This window comes from Mauremys reevesii, linkage group 1, assembly GCF_016161935.1.
Source record: "Mauremys reevesii isolate NIE-2019 linkage group 1, ASM1616193v1, whole genome shotgun sequence".
Lineage (NCBI taxonomy): Eukaryota > Metazoa > Chordata > Testudines > Geoemydidae > Mauremys > Mauremys reevesii.
This window is the reverse complement of record NC_052623.1, coordinates 109,562,676-109,569,889: the sequence shown is the minus strand read 5'-3', so window position 1 is coordinate 109,569,889 and position 7,214 is coordinate 109,562,676. Positions and strand designations below refer to the sequence as shown.

The 7,214-nt window shown below is 44.6% G+C and overlaps 1 long non-coding RNA gene across 1 annotated transcript; it reads right to left on the bottom strand.

Annotated features, from left to right (window-relative positions):
• Positions 1 to 3,630: 3,630 nt before the first annotated feature.
• LOC120395943 lies at positions 3,631 to 5,965 on the bottom strand. The gene is made up of 3 exons (XR_005592896.1): positions 5,563 to 5,965; positions 4,559 to 4,695; positions 3,631 to 3,831 (listed from the first exon to the last, which is right to left on the bottom strand). It is a non-coding gene; the product is annotated as an uncharacterized LOC120395943 (long non-coding RNA).
• Positions 5,966 to 7,214: the final 1,249 nt, after the last annotated feature.

Genomic DNA, 7,214 nt, shown 5'->3' with positions numbered 1-7,214 from the left:
CTCAGCACACCATTGTTCTCTAGCTCCAGCAATGTTAATATGGCCTGCCAGGGACAAAGAGGGGAAGGCTTTTCTGTTACATGAAGCTATAAAATCTTTGTCCCTATCCATGAGTACAGTGATAGGGCAGTGACACTGAATATTGGCACTATTTTCCACAGGCAGTGGCAATTTTAGCTGATTTCTCACTCCTGAGGGTCACAAAGGCACAGAGAACATCCATCTCTTGAATTCATCACTTTGTAGTCAAAGAGAGGTCCTGTTTGGCATCCTTTAAACAAGTCCCTATGATTTAACATTTTTATCAATGACCTGAAGGAAAACATAAAATCATCACTTATAATGTCAAAGAGACAAGATGGGTGAGCTAATATGTTTTATTGGACCAAATTCTGTTGGTGTCTCTCTCTCAGAAGTTGGCCCATTAAAACATATTAGCTCACCCACCTTGTCTCTCTAAAATCCTGGGACTGACATGTCTACAACTACACTACATACATCTCCAATAATGTTAGCAGATGACTCAAAGATTGAAGGAGTAGTAAATAATGAAGAGGACAGGTCACTGATACAGAGTGATTTGGATCACTTGGTAAGATGAGTGCAAGCAAACAATATGCATTTAGTAAAGTTATACATCTAGGAACAAAGAATCCAGGCCATATTTACAGGATGAGGGACTCCATCCACCGTGACCTCCTAGTCTTTTTTTGAGAGTCACTGCCCAGAATAATCAGCTGAACATCAGCTCCCAATGTGATGCTGTGGCTAAAGGGGCTAACATGATCCTTGGATGTATGAACAGCAGTAAGGAGGTTATATTTGTTATGCTGGCAGATCAGGTGCCAGCTCATGTCCAGGCCCCTAGGCATCAACTGTACACTGACAAATTCATAGCTGGAAAGCAGTCTGGCTCACTCGTGTGTTAGTGTTGTTAAAATAGGTATTAGGTTAATGAAAATGTATTTAGTGTTTAGACTTCATGAAATGCTTGGAAGTTGCTGAATGCATTAATCTCACTTATAATATCTCTATCCTATGTTAAAAGGTAATATGTAAATGTTTACTCTATAATTATAACAGCTTTCACACTGAAACCATAAACCCCCACAGTCAGGAGCCAAGTGTGAAATACTAGTTTGCCACAGGAGGTGTTATCTCCTGCCCAACAAAAGAAGGCCATAGACACCAGACAAACCATTGTGGAACAGCAGAGGACAAAAGACTTTGTTGATTGCCACCCCCCTACCCCAGCCATGAAGAGGAGACGAGCATCAGGACTCATCCCATCAGCTTGAACTCTGGGGGGATCGGAATAAGAATCTCTGACAGGAAGAAACTGCATTTCTATTCTGCTTGGACTTGGAGAGGGCAAGATTTCTAAGCATAAGCAAGGGATTCCCTGTTGCTTAGCCTGAGTTAGCCCTAGAGGGCATATTGAGCTTACATATTACAGGAGCTTCTATTACCTTTTGAAACCTAAGACTAACTAATTTGTGTGTATATGTTTACCTGCTTTAACCTTGTAAATAACTCTTCTTTCCTTTTCCTAGTTAATAATTAGTTTATTACAGGATTGGCTACAAGAATTGTCTTTGGTGTAGGCTCTAAGGCGCAACTGACCTGAGGTAAGTGACTGGCCCTTTGGAACAGGGAGTAACCTGAATATTATTGTGATTTTTGGCAAGATAACCTGGGAGCAAGATAGATCAGAGTACCCAGAGTGACTGTCTGTGCCTCTCTGGTTAGGCTGTTATAGTGCTTGAGGAGTTCACCCTTGATATGTAATTGGTGAAATCTAAGTATAGAACTCATAGTCAATCTGGGGTTTGTGCCCTGGTTTGTAACAGTCTGCTCTGTAGCTGGTACTCAGGCGCTTGAGCCACTCCGGACAGCTTCACAATATTATCTCTGAATTTGGCACTGGTGTGACCGCTGCTAAAATACTGCATCCCAGTTCTGGTGTCCACAATTCAAGAAGGGTGTTAATAAATTACATAAGGTTCAGAAAAGAGCTGCAAGATTGATGAAAAGATTAGAAAACATGCCTTGAGTGATAGATTTAACTGATTACAGTCTATAATGACCTGCACTGGGGAACAGAAATTTGATAAAGGGCTCTTCAGTCTAGTAGACAATGGTATAGCAAAGTCCAATGGCTGGAAGTTGAAGATAGACAAATTCTGACTGGAAATAAGGAATTGATTGTTAACAGTGAGGGTAATTAACCGCTGGAAAAATTTACCACATGTGGTGGTGGATTCTCCATCACAGGCAATTTTGAAATCAAGATTAGATGTGTTTCTAAAATGGGAATTAATTCAGGGACATTCTATTGTCTGCATTATACAGGAGGCACCTACGCCAAGTCAGTCACTTAGGTAGTCCATGGTCCAGGAGCTGAAGCTGTCTCTGTCTTCTGCTCACGCTTGATAGCTCACTCACACTCTGCACACATTTCATGGTGTGCTCGCTATCTTTTGTGCTAATGTTGTCCCTCTGCCTATTGGTGGCCTGCCTCTGAGCCTTCTGATGTGGGGTCTGGCAGCTCTCATGTCTCAATCATGCTCAGAGCATGTCTGCGAGAGCAGGCCCCACTAGAAAGATAAATGTTTCTCTCACCCATTTGGGTATTCAGCTTGGGCTCTGAGCGGCTCATTAGCTGTGGGCGATAGCAGTGCTTATGCCACGTTGAAAACACAGAGACTAAAGTGCCTATGGGGGTTAGGTGGCACCTGAATGGTGGCTCTGAATGTGGCAGTCACACCTACATGGTGAACATAGGCACCTATCTGCCTGTTTAGACCTTAATTTCTTTTAAAACCCTGGCTTCACAGTAATACAACTAATAAATGTTTGTAAATTGATTTGAGTGCCTTGGGCAGAAGGCACTCTAGCATTCTAAAGTAGAGTTATTCAGGCTTTTACCTTGACTCCTTTCCTGAGCCTCACACACTTTTTCTCGATGTATATACACCTCTACCTTGATATAACTTGGGAGCCAAAAAATCTTAGCGCATTATAGGTGAAACCGCGTTATATCGAACTTGCTTTGATCCATCGGAGTGCGCAGCCCCACCCCCCTGGAGCACTGCTTTACCGCGTTATATCCAAATTCATGTTATGTCAGGTCACGTTATATCGAGGTAGAGGTGTATTTACAAAGATCTTATGACCATCTTATATTTATGAAGTGTTGTGTCTATTTATATTTGTATTTTGTTGTTGTATTATGCGCTAGACCCTATTGCTAAGGCATGAAGAGTCAATGGTAATTAAGATTTCTGTTAGAGGTAAAATACTTATGAAAAATCAAATGAAATATGCTAGTTTTCCCTCTGAGTTGATTCAGCAAAAGTAGACAATCTGCAGATTGTTTCGAAGAAAGAGAAAAGGGCAGCTCTTTTTTTGTCTCATTTTAAAATAAATACATATTTTGAAGGTGTGAATTTCATGGTGCCTTAGTATTCATGGCACAGTCAAGAATAGGCTTTAGGAAATGTAGAGTGAAACTGATTTGTCCTACAATAAGGACCAGTGTAAATGGCTGATGACAATGTGTGAAATAAATACACGGTTATTTCAATACTACGAAGAAAGTGTTATTAATGGTGAATAGCAAAATCACTGACCTCACATGGTGTGACAAAGTGGGAATTTTCTGTAATATTTTTGAGTCCTATGTGTGCATAAGTTTCCCTCTGTACTGTGCATTGTTCATGGAGGAATAAGGGTTAAGTCTGCTCTTGGAGGCAGCTCAGGACTTGAAGTGTGGCTATCACCCTGGTGTCAGAGCCGCAGTAAATGGGTTGGTAAGGAACTGCCTGGAACCTGCTGAAAGAGACTCATATTAACGCCAAATTTGAATGAGACAATGTGAAGCCCCAGTGACCAGAACATCGACACCTAGGAAACAGTGACCAGAAGAAGGAGATTTCCCCCCACCTCTCAGCAGGAAAGCTGAGCAGAGAACAAAGGCCTGAGACATGACAGGCAGGAGATAAAGGGTTGGCTTCTGGAAGAGGCTTCTGATCTCACTAGGGTCCAAGGACAAAGGGATAGGGACAGAGACCGAAACAGAATTTGTCACAGCTTGCCTGTCTTTTTGCACTAGTTTTGCCAGGACGGGCTATGCCTCTCTACACTAACCTAAGGACTTCAGCTTCTGTATGCCAGATGACTAATAAATTGTTACCTTGTGTGGTCGTATGGTCTAGTGGCCAGTGTCAATAAAGCGGCCTTTCCTCCAAAAGCATGGCCCAATGATTGCTTTCAATAAGCGGCCCTTCCACTCCAGGCGGCCTGGCACAGTGGCTGGAGTCAATAGAGTAGCCCACCCCTACGGGATTGTGTGGCCGATTGGCCCTTTGGGGAAGTGGGGTGCCACTTAGGGGTGTGTGGTGCCCAGGGTAGGGGGACTTGGGCCCTCCATGCTCCTCCGAGTCCCAGCCCAGAGGGGGCTCACCACTGAGTCAGCAGGGATCCTCCCAAAACATGTTGACTGGTTCCCTGGTTCACTAACCAGAGAACAGTCTAATTCGCATGGGCTGCTTCCTACCCTTTCTCCCTTGGTGATGCTCCACAGTTCCCCCGGGTCTCTGGGATCCTCGGGTAGCATAGCTCCTGCTGGTGCATTCTCTTCTCCGGGCTCATCAGGTAGCCTGCAGTCCATCTGGAGCTCTGCGTGCCATGGGTCTGTAATCAGAGACTGTATCATCTCCCTGGATAGAGCCTGCAGTCTGTATCCTCCCCTTTCAGCAGCATGCCCAGACTGAGTTGGGTTGCTTCCTTTTATACTCTGCCTCCAAGCTGAGCATGCACAGCGGAGTCGGAGGGGTGGGGCTTCCTCAGCCTGCAAACCGTTTCGGAGCTGGTGTGGGGTAGGTACACCCGTCATACTTTGTTTGAAAAGGCTCCTTACTGTTGCTGCAAATACTCACTGAGAGCATTGCAACCTGGAGAAGGGGTTCAGTACAAGCCTCCTGCAGGAATGTGGCTTGGCTGGATTCATTGCAAAGAGCCATGGATAGACACTGGGATTGCAGGTGCCCAAAGGCCCAGCTCTGAAGTCTTGCAGGTCATGGATCTGCCGCTATGGAGTTGTGTGGGTCTTTGGGGCCCAGACCACTAAAGGGGTCACTCCCAAGCGATTGGTCACAGTCTGGGGCATAGATCAGACCCTGTGGGTCTTTGACACATGGTAGCAGCTATTCACTATAATTAAGCTCCACTAACTTCACTTTGGGATTTCCCCTGATATTTATGGTTCAGAGGACACCATCCTAACTGTCAGAAGCTCAGTGTACTCTGGACGCAAGCCTCAGAGTTTATTTTCAGCGGCTTACATCAGTGAAGCCAGGATTCTTCCTGATTCCAGATATTTCCCTCGTGGTCTATTCCATTGGGCCAATTCCCTTCCCATAGGCTTGATCAGGGGCACTCCCAGAAATCTCTTTACATTTACAGGGTACATATAACATACAGCACTGGTTGGGTTCCAGTCCAAAGCTTCTTCTCCACCAACCTCCCACCCCAAGCAAGACACAAAATGGAGTCACCCACCGACATCCATCTCTGGGCCCTAGGCAAAACCTCCTCATGCTCACTTCCCTCCAGGGCTCTCTGCTGCCCCTCTGGCTCCCCCACGCAGGCACTCACCTCACCTCCCCATACCTGAGGCAGGTCTTGAGGATGTTTATGAGTGAGTCCTGTAGGCAGAGCAGAGAGGACATGGGCTGCTGGAAGTGGGACAAAGCTGAGGAGAACCCCTGTGGTGGGGTGTGTGTGGAGCTTTGGTATAGGGGCTGGCCCTGTGGCAGCAGTGAGGAGCAGCATCACTGGCAACCACAGTGCCCACTCAGATTTGGTCCAGCGGCCCCTCCATCTTGATGAGGGGTAGGGCAGCCTGGCACACCTAAAACTGAGTAAGTGATGTTCCGACCTGGTGCATGAGGGTTGCAGTGCCACACAGGTTTGGCCCTGTGGCCCCTCCATCATGACCTGAAAGGAGCTGTGACCCTTGTCTGCCAGGTCACAATGCCACTCACTCAAGGTTGGCCCCACTGTCCCTCCCCTTTGTCATGATAGAGGGCCATGGGGCCAAACCTCAGTGAGCAGTGGAGTGGCCACTGCTGCTGCTCCTCACCACTGTTGTGGGGCCAGCTCTGCCCCTGCCAATGGTACACACCGTGCATATAGCTGGGCTTGGTGCTATGGTTATTGAAGTCAATGGCAAACCGCCCACTGTGATGCTGCAGGATCAGGATCTTACTCCTCAGTGAAAGGAACCTCCTCCCATTTGCTCAGTTTTCTCCCACTATCTCTTTGTAGCAATGGGCAAAAGCCATCCATCTTCCCCAGAATAACATATTGATATATGTGTTATAAGTAAAGAAAAATAAACTTTTTTTCTGAAGCCACATAGTGTTTAGTGCAGTTGTCACTAAATATCCTCTGCGTATGATTTGTAAAGGACAACATAAAATAAACCAAAGGATTTCAATGGAAATACTGACATACCCTTGCTCCCTTATTATAATATTGAATTGTAACAGGAGCTCAAAGTCTGCTTGGCTATTTCACTGGTATGAGAAGGCAGTTGATAAATTGGAGAGGGTTCAGAGAAGAGACACAAGAATGATTGAACGATTAGAACACATGCTTTATAGTGACTCAGCTCCTTGAGTCAGTCTATTTAGCTTAACAAAGAGAAGGTTAAGGGGTGACTTGATAACAGTCTATAAGTCTCTGCATGGGGAACACATATATAATAATGGGCTCTTCACTCTACTAGCAGAGAAAGGTATAACACAATTTTATGACTGGCAGCTGAAGCTAGACAAATTCAGACTGGATATAAGGTGTACATTTTTAAATGTGAGTAAATAGCCACTGGAACAATTTATCAAAGGTCATGGTTGATTTTCAATCACTGAATTGTTAAATCAAGATTGGATAATTTTCTAAAAATAATGTGCTCTAGCAATTATTGTGTGGAAGTTCTCTGGCCGGTGTTACACATGAGATCAGACTAGATGATAACAATATTCCTTTCTGGCTATGGAATCTAGGAATCTATTTTAAAAAGTCTTTTAAAAAGAATGTGACCATCCAGTAAATTACCATGGTATTTAAATGCTGTAAACCGTTGTCTATTTCAAATTTATTGTAATATATTAAAAGGAGGATAAATTTTCAATCTTCAGTAAAGAAGT